We start from the raw sequence: 13,756 nt of genomic DNA, 5'->3' as shown, positions 1-13,756 counted from the left end.
ATATTGTCCATCTCAATCGTGTCTCCTTATCATTCATCTGTAGCTAATATTGTGCAACCTGAGATTAAACAATCAATCGGTTCTAGTTTTGGGTATTGGTGTTATTCTCGTTGATGGCAGCCTGGCAATAAACATTGGTTCTGGTCAGCAAGTATAAACTCTTTTGTGGCATTCTATAGTCCTGAACTGCGTGGCCACTAATTGGTCTGAGATATGTTTACGCGAGCTTGTTTGGTACGAGTTGAATATTAACTCTCGAAGGGTTTATCTTATTTCTTTTTTTGTAATCTTTCCATAAACATTTCTAATGTGTTTTTTATTATTATATTTGCTGCTATCACTAGTCATTCTGTGCTATTAGAATTACTACAATCTTGGAGTTCTCAAATCACTTGTTACTAGTTATTCCTAGGGTTAAGACAACAGCATACTCTTTTCATTGTATTGACTCTCGAGTGAGTGTCCGTTAATACCTTATATGCTTTTATGTAGAGTGACGTGATTGTCGGTTGATTAACTGTGTCTGTGTCGGATATATACTTGAGAGTCAAAACAATGGAAAGAATATGCTGTTGTCATTGTCCTACTTATTGCACATTAATACAAACCAATTGTATTCCTTGGAATTAGGATGACAATAAATTCCTAAGGTAGTCCTATATTAACCATTCCACTATCATTTTTACACAATTTCACTAAAAGTGATTTTTAGTCGCGTGCAAGCGATTCTATAAGTCACTCCGTCGGTCGGTCAGTCGGTCGGTCTGTCGGTCGGTCGGTCTGTCCGTAACATTTTTGCGCTTAGCCTTTTTGGTTAAGATCAAAGGCCTGTTGTTAATAGATGCTGTTCTTCGCTTTTTAAGCTTTTCTTGCCCTTTTGGCAAAGATCAAAGTGTAGTATCTATTCTTACTACAAGCTGTACATATGTTTGTAACTTTGTGATATAAAGTGGAGGACCACTTTTCTGTATAATTTAATGTAAAATGATTACCCACTTTACAACAAGTCAGTCTCAAAACCATTCAAGTCATTCTCCAGATCATTCAAGTTGTTTTTGAAGGATTCCAGTTATTTTTTAAGCATTCAAGTCAGGTAATTCAATTCATCCTTAAGTTCATCAAAGTCATTCTAAGTCATTTACTTGTTATTTATTTAAGTTATTTCAGCCCATTTTTCGGTCATTTTAGTTTATCTTTAAGAATTTTATGTCAATCCTACATCCACGCATTCATTCATTACACGAGAGCACGCGACTAATGGCTATCGGCCTTGTTTACTTATAATTTCCGCTGATTTTGCGTCGAATACAGAGTGGAACGATGAAAGTGCCGCCCTAAATAAAACAACACTATAGCTTTATTTTAAAACTTTTAACGAAAAAATCAATTCAGGTTACTTGATTATGTAGTAAAACTTGATTATGTAGTAAAACTGACATCTATTCAATGAAGCTGCCTTCAGCATCAACCCTCGCCTTGATACGGGTAAGAAACTGGGAGCATGCTTTTTTCAAAAGCGCCAGTGAGAGCTCGGCGAATACTCGACGAATATTCGGCGAATGCCGGGGATCAGGCTGGCTTTGGTGTTGTGAGAGGTCATATTGGTGATGTTCTTCATATATTACCAAACGAAGTAGTTCAACAGATTCAGGTCGGGGAGGAGGGTGTGAGTGAGAGAAGGTTGCAAAGTCATAGCACTCGTTCTGAAGCCAAGCATGAATCTCTTTGAACTTGTGGGCCGGCGCCGTGTCCTGCTGTCACACCCAGCGTCTGACAGCTGCTACCTGATTGCACCAGGAGATTATCACAATTTACAGCACACCCAGGTATATTTTGTTGTTGACTTTTAAACTGCCTTCGAAGATGTGAGATGGCGATCTGGCCCTCACTTCAAACCACAGCAACCTTAACCGTGACCGAAAAGAATGTTTTTATCACCTTGGATACGTCCCTGGCAATCAAGCGGTGCATTTTGAAGGTGCTGACAATGGCCCTGTTTTCATAACTTGGATTGTTAGAGAGCATGAGTCGTTCAGTAGCGCATCTCCGATCTCGCTCGTTTAACATGGTGTCACTTTCAGACACGATAGAAAGCTCTTATCGTTTGTGGAATTTGTATACAACTAGCCAACAAGCAGATAGTCGGCAACAAAAAAGAAAAACGGTTTTCACCAAACGGACACAGAATATCGTCTTTTCTAGGGGGACAATTTTATCGTTCCAACTTATAATTTATTGTTTGTTTTCATTTAAAAATTATTTATTGTTGGTTTAGATTAAAAAAATATCGTTCGTTTGGATTTTGAGAAAAATATAGTTTTACAACAACAAACGTGTTCGTCAGTATGCTCTTTTCCCTGTAATAATTTTAAAATAAATAAATCACAAAATAACTTCTACACCAAAGAATAAGAAATTTATCCAAAAAATAGGGGCTGCGCCGCGTCGACACACACAAGGCCGAGTCAAACACAAAATCGAGTACACTCAGCATCAAATACACTCACCATCGTCTTACCATCAACGCTTATCTTGTGAACTCGGAGTATGGGTAATTCTCATATACACAAAACAAAATCACTGAAAAAACAAAAATGCCCTAACTAAGGGTAAGGATAACGAGTAAATGTTGGATAAAATGATGGTTATAATTATTACGAACTTGCCAGGATTTAAACCTTGTATAACATGATCAGTAGTCAGACGCGTTATCCATTACGCCACAAATTCTGTCCGTATGCCGTAAGGTATTACATCGACTGTATACAGACAGTGCTAAATTCTGTTGATATAGGCAGGTAACTTTTTCAACAATCGCACGAAACTTCCGGCTTTTCGTGTGACTCGGCGTTGTTCGTTACGAACCATATATTATTATTATTATTATTATTATTATTATTATTATTATTATTATTATTAGGACAATCTATGGACTCACACCTTTCAGGGAAAAAAGAATTTTTCAATTTGGTCCATCCGTTCGAAAGATTTATTGGTATATAGGCACGCACACATAAATAGATAAATAAACATTTAGAATTTTATTAATAGTATAGATAATGAAATTTTATTAATAGTATAGATAATGAAATAAAAAAGGATTCACAATGCGTACTCGCTTATGTCATTGGTAAAATAATACATATAGTTTAAAGTTTACAACAATTTATCATTTTTGAAGAGAAAACTGTCTTGTATGTGTGTGTTTTTTATAATATTTATTAAAGTTTTCATTGGCAGAAATTCTTTTTTTTTTGCTGAAAATCCTAAACGACTGGTGACAAATTTAAATGGAACCGTTCACACCTATTAATCTTTTTTAGAAATCTTGCACGACAGAGGAAAAATTAAAATAAAACAGTTCTTAATGAAAAGATTTACGTTGATATATATTTTACTTTTTCTTTTTTTATTCATTTATCGTTTGGATAAACAATTTTTTTTATTCTATGACGCTTTTAAATACTGGGCCACACTGACAAAAATACAAAATATACAGAATGTTTTCCGATATTATCAATAATACACAATACATTTGGATTTTGTATTCTCGAAATATAACCTTCATTAAATAGTAACAATATATCATTCGTTTTCTTTAAATAAAATAGTTATTATTTGGGGTTTCTCCAAATATAACTTCAAATAATGACTTTTCGCTACGAATTATTTTTCTAATTCTTGGATCTTTTCAAAAAATAAATAAATACCATAAATTAAGCGTCTTTAATTTTTGAAAATTAAACCCTGGCTCTCTGTCAATATTTCTTTTTGTTTAATCCTCGGATTTTTTTAAAGAAAAATAAATTTTTCTTCTCAAAATTGTTTAAGGCCCCCAAAACGACATAAATTTTATATTCACTTAACTAAGAGATAAATCGTCTCAACATCGCAAGAGTTTGAAAGTATGTAAAAATAGCGTGTATTTAATTTCTTCTCGAATTCTTATATCGAATTATCACAAAGGAGAATAATTAAATAATTTATGGGGAAACAATGTTCACATATTGTTTAGTTTTATTTAAAAATGTTTTCTGTTGAATTTATAGTTGACTGTTTAATACTTGTTTATCCCTTGAATTCATATTTCATATTTTGCAACATTAGATTGTCTTCCTATTCAAACATACATAATTGTAATGTATATCTTTTATAATAACAAATAAAGTTCAAAACGTAGATTCCATGAACAATGCTTCTTTCTCAAAACGGACAGCCTGTGTAACTCTCTTCCGTCTGTATGTTTCCCAACTAACTTTTTTTTACATGGAGGTCACCACTTATCAATGCCCGGAAGCAATTCGGGGATAAGGGTCATTTGCGCGTACAGTAACCAATGGGATAGTATCGTAGTAATCGTTAGTATTGGAGATTTGATAAAGTGTAATACTTAAGGGAATGGTTCATCAGAAATTTGTTTATGTTGGACTTGAAGACATCCAAGTTGTAGTAAGGTGGGAAACAGGTAAACGGAAGAGAGTTCCACAGGCGTGCACTTCCAAGAAAGAAGCTTTGTTCATGGAATCTACGTTTTGATTTAGGCACAGATAAAGAGTGGGGAAAATTACTGACAGTGGTTTCAACTAGACGGGTGTTTTTCGTGAAAAATTGGCGAGGAGGACCAGAGATTGGAGCTCAGACGAGCACGTGCCATGGAAATAACGATAAAACAAAGGCAGGCTCGCAACGTCTCTTCTGTGGGAGAGTGGTTGCAGAGAAGGAAAAAGGGCATCCCCCTAAGATACGAAGTCTATTTTGTACTCTAGCAAGGCAGGATAGGCTGTTTTTAACTGCTCCAGCAGAAATGTGGCAGCAGTATTCCATCCTTGGGCGTACTTGGCTTTTATATAGATAGAGAATTGCATCAGTAGTGAGATATCTTATGGGGCGGTAGAAGGATCCCACTATTTTCCCAGCGACCTGGCAACAGACTTGATGTACGTGTTCCATTTCAGATCAGGAGTAAAGGTCAAACCCAGAAGCTTGCCAAAACATGGAGCCTCCCCAAGACCAGAGGCATCTATTCCAATTGGTGCCAGATGGGGACAGAGCGTTGATGATGTAAAGATAGGAACTAACTACAACTTGGTTGTCTTCAAGTCCAGCATCAACAAATTATTGATGAAGCGCGACCTTAAGTAATCCAATCCACCAAATTTTCATTTTTAACGACAACTACGATATTATACTATTGATTATTGTACACTCATTAATCCTTATCCTCGAGTGGCCTTAAAGTTCTTGATAATTAGTGACTCCTATCTAAAAAAAAAAGATGCGATTGCATTCATTTTTGTATATTTACGAGACATGAAGTTGAAGTTCTGATAAAAAGTTAACTTGATAAAGATTTTATTATCATATATGGAATAGATAAAATAGTGCCAATAAATGCGGCGTTAAATGTACATATATATATATATATATATATATATATATATATATATATGTGTGTGTGTGTCTGAATGATTTTTATTTGTTTATTTCTCGACAATACATTTGGTATTTTCTCTTTTTGCTAGAGAGAGGCTTACTCTTGAAATTATCAAATGCATTATATTATCCGGATCATATTTAAGAGTACGTCCATATTTATTTATATTTTAAAGATTTATATATATATATATATATATATATATATATATATATATATATATATATTATTTTTAAAATATAATTATCCACTGACACGTGTTTCGTCTTCTACGACTCATCAGAGTGGGTGGATTTAGCGAGATTCGAAATCGGGACCCCATGGTAAGAAACGTAAACCCTTACCCCTCGTCCACCTCGCTGACTGTTCGGATATATCGCGATTTATTTATATGGTATTTGTTTTTGTTTTTGCGATACATCTTGAATGAATTCAATCATTTACGTCTGCGTTTATTTGCGCCTGTAGAGAGCTCAGGTTTCTGAGCTGTACAGGAGTGATGGTAGGACAATAGCTCTGTACACTTTCATCTTGGTCTTTAATCTTATTTCTCTCTGATTCCACAGACGGTCTCTCAATAGGTATATATATATATATATATATATATATATATATATATATATATATATATATATATATATATATATATATGAAATAAAATGGAAGTGAAAGGACCAAACTACTCAACGTTTCGCCCGATTTATGCGGGCTTCTTCAAGATGGATGGTCATTGACCAATGCAGAAGCCCGCATAAATCGGGCGAAACGTTGAGTATTCAGGTCCTTCCACCTCCATTTTATTGCATATCGTCGGATTTAATCCAGCTCAAAATCATATATATATATATATATATATATATATATATATGTATATATATATATATTTATATACGTATGTATGTGTATATATATATATATATATATATCTATCTTCAACTGTCTTTTTTTTTCATATGTCACTTTATCATCCCGAAATCGTACATTTCTATTGGCTTTTTTAAACACACACACACACACACACACACACACACACACACACACACACACACACACACACACATATGTATATATTGTTAAATTTTATGCAGAAATAATTGGTTATTTATGCCTCAATAAAGAATTCGATTTCGCTCGACATTGACCTTTAAATCGTTTCATCATCTATATATTTGAAGAAATCGATACGGCGACGGATCTTTGCCAACTAGTCACTGTCAGACGTTGGATGTCGGCTACAAGAGTGTGAAAGGGAAAAAGACTGACGAGAAACCAATCGGAACATTTGGCTCATCCACTTCAGGAATAAACCACGCGAACGCGAGTGTTTAGTTTATCGACGGCGTGGTGGGATATTTTTTAAAACACAAATGAAAGAAGGTCGGCGAAGCGGATTTTACCTCTTTTCTCGTAATAGGCAATCCTGAGTATTCGCCTTCTACCATTAAAAAAAAATTACTTACTTGAGACGCTTCGTTAGACGAAAATTTTCCATGTTCTATGAGCTTCAAGAAATTTTCTGATTTGTAAGGTCGATAAATTTGTTTTCCTTACGAAATACAAATCGCTAATTGTGTTGTGTTTTCGTTAATATTGGACGAGTATATAAAAATACTTTTTATGCTTTTTATTTCTGTACTAGTGAGGGGCGCCAGACTTTGCCCGGTCGTAAAATACGCATAAATATATTTTAATTCATCCAGATTTCGTATTTGTCATTACAAAACCCATTCTATATTAGATATTATATTATATATAGATATGATATTATATATGAATTTGATATTATATATAGATATTATATTATATATTGATATTATATTATATATATATATTATATTATATATACATATTATATTATGTATTGATATTATATTATATATAGATATTATATTATATATATAGTATATTATATATAGCTGTTATATTATATATAGATATTTTATATTGTATATAGATATTATATTGTATATTGAACTGATTTCGAAAATTTAAGAAATAACTTGGATGTTATCATCTAGAATCGAAACCAAAACATTTAGCACTTCAATCGCCTTCCCTACCGTTTGAGTTATCGACAGATAGATAAGAAAAAAAATTAAATTAATCCACTTCCAACTATTAATGAATTTGCGAAAAAATAACCGACAATTAACATTTTTTTCTTGGTTTTTGAGTCGCAAATAAAACATCTCAAAGTTAACGCTGAAAGATAAATAAAGATAGAAACTGTATTCAAACGCTATTTAATAGCAAAAATATAAATTTCTTTTGTCCTAAAATTTCTTTTGTGTCTAAAGTCAAAATCGTACTTTTGCTTCTAGATATTAATTGACTTCTTTCTTCAAATACCTTTAATTTCGAATTAGAGCTACGGACTTATACTAAGTCTGTAAACCTTTTTTTTTAATGGAGAGTAGACAACACATTGTGAAGACGTTATCGTCAGCTCTCGTTGATCTCGCTCCTCCTTATTTGTCCCCCAGTCCTCATTTACAATGAGTGATTCTTGCTGATAAAGGGAGAACAGAAAGCTGCATTCCGGGTCGGAAGTACTTAATGATGTCGGAAATTTTCTGTTTCTATGTCTATCATTGTGGATATGTAACTAGTAAGAGTGCTGGAGGAAAACGTTTGTTCTGGGCTGACGTTACCCGCCTGATAGTCAAGGACTCGAAACTTGGATTAACCACTAATCAAAGTACTGGAGCTGCTGTATTGCCATGTGGTGAACGGATTCTGGACCATGCAGTAGTTTCTGATGGGGCCTCTCGATGCCATACTAGTGGATAATTGTTACGGCTTTACCTTATAATGTGCTACAAAAAAACCCTGTCTTTTTCTCTCTTACTTTCCATCTCTGTCCTGCTCTAACCAAGTCTGTCGATCTGTTCCCCGAATCTTCAACATGAAATATCTCCAGAAAAAAAAACACGAATAAACCTAGACGTAAACACTTACTACCATGCCTCCTTCTCCATATCAGGGGTCTACGTTCCAACCTTCCAGAGGTTGAAACCCAATTACAGGAGATGAAACCGGACATATTCTTCATAAGCGAAACTGGAATAGGGCCGACCACTTCCCTAGACGAGTTCATAATTAAAAGATACTCTAACATCTAAATCTGACCCCCAAGATCGACATGGGCATGGTATATGTGACTACATTAAAGATGGCTTTCCGTTTGGTAGGGATATCTCCAAAGAAACCATAACTTACCTTATATGTGCTTTCGGGTTGCACTTGCTTACACCACCGCATTTATATTTGCCTTCTAACACTCCCACAACAGCGGAGTTACTATCTTTAAGAGTATATCTGAGATAATTAATCTCCTCCTGTCTGTTCATCCTTCGGCTAAACAGCTAAATGTGGTGACTTCAATCTGACAAGACAAATGATGAGGGGGGGGGGTTCTGTCATGATTTTGCCATTGTCTATGACCTCACCCAGTTTGTTCATGAACCTACCCGTGTGCCCGATAGTTCCGGTCAGTACGCTAGCCTTCTAGACCTTTTTCTCACAACCTCCCCTGAGCTATGTTCAAGTTCCGTTCTGTCTCCTCTGGGAACTTCCGACCTCTCGGTTGTATCAGTTAAGATAAGAACGAAATGCAATAAGTCTTCAGACGTACCTCTCCACCATACTGTATATTGATACTTTACGGCTGACTGGGATACCTTCCGTACATTCATATCTGACTTACCTCTGCATTCCATGTTTAAAAAGGATGTGTCCTCTATAGTATCAGACCTGATCGAAGGGTTATTGTAGGTATAGACCGATTCATACCATTAAAAAATTCCAACAAAAACATAACAGCCAGCCATGGTTCTCCCCAGAATGTGCTGCTGCCATTGTGCAAAGAAATCAGTTTTTCCATAGATATAAGCGTAATAGATGCACCGAGACTAAAGCCGCTTTATGGACTGCCAGTAACCAATGTAAAAGAGTAATAAAAATGCAAGAGAGTTATATGCTCAGTCCGTTAAATCCAAAGTAGCTGAGCAGCGGCTTAGTTCCCACCAGTTTTGGCAAATAGCAAACAGGATCCTGAACAGAAGTGTGCGTTCTATCCCAACTATCATCAATGGACCTGAGCTCATTTCGTCAGCATCAAACAAGGCTAAACTATTTGCCAAGAACATTGCAGCTAATTCTACTCTATGCGACGAAGGCCATCAACTCCCCATATTTCCTCCTATAACAGAAAACACGCTATGCAACATACAGATATCTGTGCGTGAGGTCGCCAAGCTAATCAAGAACCTTGCCCTGATGGCATTCCAATTATAGTGTTGAAAAAGCTTCAACCAGAACTTGGCCCCATACTTACAAAACTGTTTAAGGAGAAGTGCTTTCCAAAACCCTGGAAAACCTCATTAGTATGCCCTGTATTTAGGTGTACAGGTGATAAGTCATCTCCCTCTTAGTAGAGACCTATAAGTCTGCTGTGTGTCTTGAGAAATTTGCTGGAATCAATATTAAATAGAGAAGTAGTCAGCCACCTAAGCAGAAATAACCTTCTTAGTGACATGCAATACGGTTTCCGTTCTGCAAGATCTACAGCAGGTGTGCTTACGGTTATATCTTATATGATTAGTGAATCGCTCGACAACGGCTTCCTTTCTAGGGCAATTGCTCTTGAGATATCAAAGGCCTTCGATAAGGTATGGCATAAGGGCCTACTTCATAAGATTTCAAGCTACCGTATAACTAGAAATGTTTTCTCAATTATTAAATCATTTCTCTCTGATAGGCTCATACGAGTAGTGGTTGACGTGCAGAAATCAGAAGCCCACAGTATTAATGCTGGAATCCCTCAAGGGTCCATTCTGGGCCCAACTCTCTTCCTGATCTACATCAATGATCTCCCAAAAAACATACTTTAATCATTCGTTGACATCTATGCTGATGACACGACCATCTACAGCAACACATCAAAGGCCGTAAATGACAAAGTTCTCTCTGATTCTTTCTCCTCTGATTTTGAGCGCGTGGTACAGTGGGGAAAGAGGTGGCTGGTTGCTTTTAATGCATCGAAAACCAAGCTCCTATGTTTACATCATCAACGCTCTGATCCCCATCTGGCATTAATTGAAATTGATGGCTCTCGTTTAGGGGAGGCCCCATGTTTTGACAAGCTTCTGGGCTTGACCTTTACTCCTGATCTGAAATGGAACACCAACATAAAGTCAGTTGTAAAGGGCGCTGAAAAATGGTAGGATCCTTCTACCGCTCCAGAAGATGCAATTCTCTATCTATATAAAATTCTCTATCTATATAAAAGCCAAGTCCGTCCAAGAATGGAGTACTGCTGCCACATCTAGGCAGGAGCTGCTAAAAACAGCCTATCCCGCCTTGACAGAGTACAAAATAGACTTCGTGGCTTAGTGGGGGATGACCTTTCCTCTTCCCTGCAACATCTCTCCCACAGGAGACGTTGCGAGCCTGTCTTTTTTTATCGTTATTTCCATGGCACGTGGTCGTTTGAGCTCCAATCTCTGGTCACATCTCGCCAATCTTTCACGATAAACATCCGTCTAGCTGAAATCCCTGTCAATGATTTTCCGCACTCTTTATCTGTGCCAAAACCAAAACGTAGATTCCATGAACAAAGCTTCTTTCTTAGAAGTGCACGCCTGTGGAACTCTCTTCCGTTTGCCTGTTTCCCACCTGCTTACAACTTTGAACTTTGATGAGCGGTGAATCTCTAGTACAAAAAGTCTTCCCGTGAAATTCCAAGTGTAGAGGAAATGTGTTACGTAACTTCTAAATTGAAATCGACAGAAATTTACAAAATAAGTAGGTGTATCTCCCATCTCCTCATTCAACTACGAAAAGCAACAATCGATGGAAGCGAAGATAAAAAAAAGTAAGGAAAATCTGATGTTAGAAGTTAAATCCGATATCAGACCACGAGATAAAAAAAAATTCGCAAGATTCGAACGCAAAAAAACGTTACAAAGAGGAGACGTAGTTTTTATTTCATAAAAACGGGCAGCGCGTCGAAAGAAAGGAGTAAAAAATAAAGTCCTCATAATCCTAGCTTTACCGGCTTAATGAGGATTTTCTAGAATATTCTTTCTTGAGGACATAACCCGTTATTCATTCACGTAAATACATTACAAAAAAGAAAGGAGATGAATAAACTGTACACACACACACACACACACACACACACATACATATGCATATATATATATATATATATATATATATATATATACATGCACTCTAATAAATTTGTTTGCCTCTGTATTGATATTCATATTAAAACCCCCTTATTATTTATTTCAAAAGAAAATACAACTTTGTTATATATGAGTCGTGGAATTGCATCCATCTGCAAAAGATCTAGCTAATTTGTATATTCTTTTAAATATTCATTTTAATTAATTCCCTATTTCTTCGGTTTTCTTATGGGACTGTCATCTTAAGTTAACTATTACATGTAATTAGATTCATGCAGATATTCTACATGATTTATAATTGCGTAATATTTGCGTAAAAAGATAAATAAGGTAATAATAAGCAAACATAAACCTCTTTCTGTATATACATTCATGTATGCGTGTATATATATATATATATATATATATATATATATATATATATATATATATATATATATATATTGACTGGGTTCAAAAACAGCCTACAGAAAATGAGCTGTGATGGATGAAAGTATGATAGGTTATGAAAAGAAGGTGGTTGTAAAGAGCAAGGTTTTGATATTCAAAAATTTTCCCCTAAGCAAAATATGAGGAAATTAAAGATAATTTTCGCGAAAATATAATTTTATATCAACTTTGTTTCCATTCATAGCTAAGAGTGACAAACAAAATGAGGTTTCTTACAAAGAGAAAATGTTATATATATATATATATATATATATATATATATATATATATATATATATATATATATATATATATATATATATATATATACAAGAAATAAATGTTACCATAGTCAATAAAAGTTACTTTTATGGTAGAAAAGTTCATTGGTTTGTATTTTTAAGTAGTTTTTAATTTTTTTGTTTTTAATTCAGGAACCGGTGTAAAAAGATCAATATGGCAGCGACTTTGAAATGGAGAGCCCCGTTTTCAATTTGAAGGAAGGAAACCTGAGCATTCTGTGTTAGCAATTTAAGAGAGTTCCGTCAACATAAGGACTATTTATAATCATATTTTAATGTTTTCCGTTATTTTATGCTTGAGGAATATTCGATTATGGCATGTGTAGTTTATATAAAAATTCATTTAAGTAGTTATCGCCTCAAATTTCGTTTTAATTTCGGTTCGCTGAAATTATTTCAAGTAAAGAGCATTAAAAACTATTTCAAAACAAAAAAAAAACATGAACTGAACTTTTATTGACTATGATAACATTTATTTCTTGTATATTTATTTTTTCGGATAGTCGTTTGTTGGCTTTTCTGCTAAACACTCTTACTAAATAATATCGATGAAATATCGAAAAACAAAGAAACAAAAACAATTTTTAAAAATAATGAAGCTTTACTTACTTTAGTAAAATAATCCGAAACAGCAAAATGGGATATTAAAAAAGTAAACACGTAATTAGTTTAGTCTTTTAAAGCAAATAATCGATATAAATATGAATAAGAAGAAAATGACGCCCTTTTCAAGCAGAACAATTTCGTTTCAGTTTTACAGTATTGAACGTTGTAGTATTGTGCCGTCGGATTCATGGTTGTACTATTATAACGTAAAGAACACGCAGTCGTGCGTGAAGCAAGTTAAGTATTATCCTAAATCATCCTAGTCCTAAAAAATATTAACTTTGTTATTTCTTCTCTTTTAAATTTCTTATCTGACTTTGTAATTATGTGTATTTTAATTTATATATGCATTTGTCTTGTTTTCTCTGCTTAGCTTTTTAAATTCTTCCCCCAAGCAAAACTCAGCGACGTTCTCTTCCAGCTTAAATAAGAGAAGATTTAATAATAATACCGTTAGGCAGGATAAATTTTCCGAAATTAGCACAAACATGGATTTATTTTATCTACCTTCGAAGCTAGAAGAACTAAAGTAAAAAAAAGGTAAAATTAACATATACACGCATGTGCGCAGAATTCGGAAGATAAAAATAGAACAAACACACACAATATCCGGTCCAGGAAATCACATCCCTCCTCCTCCAAATTTGGTTAGCCGTGATACCGTAAGTGCTGTCGTGCATGGAGCAAGTTAAGTATTATCCTTAATCATCCTAGTCCTAAAAAATACTAACTTTGTTATTTCTTCTCTTTTAAATTTCTTATCTGATTTTGTAATTATGTGTATTTTAATT

This window comes from Euprymna scolopes, chromosome 14 (assembly GCF_053919585.1).
Source record: "Euprymna scolopes isolate OS-2025 chromosome 14, ASM5391958v1, whole genome shotgun sequence".
NCBI classification, from domain to species: Eukaryota; Metazoa; Mollusca; class Cephalopoda; order Sepiida; family Sepiolidae; genus Euprymna; species Euprymna scolopes.
This window is presented reverse-complemented; position numbering follows the sequence as displayed.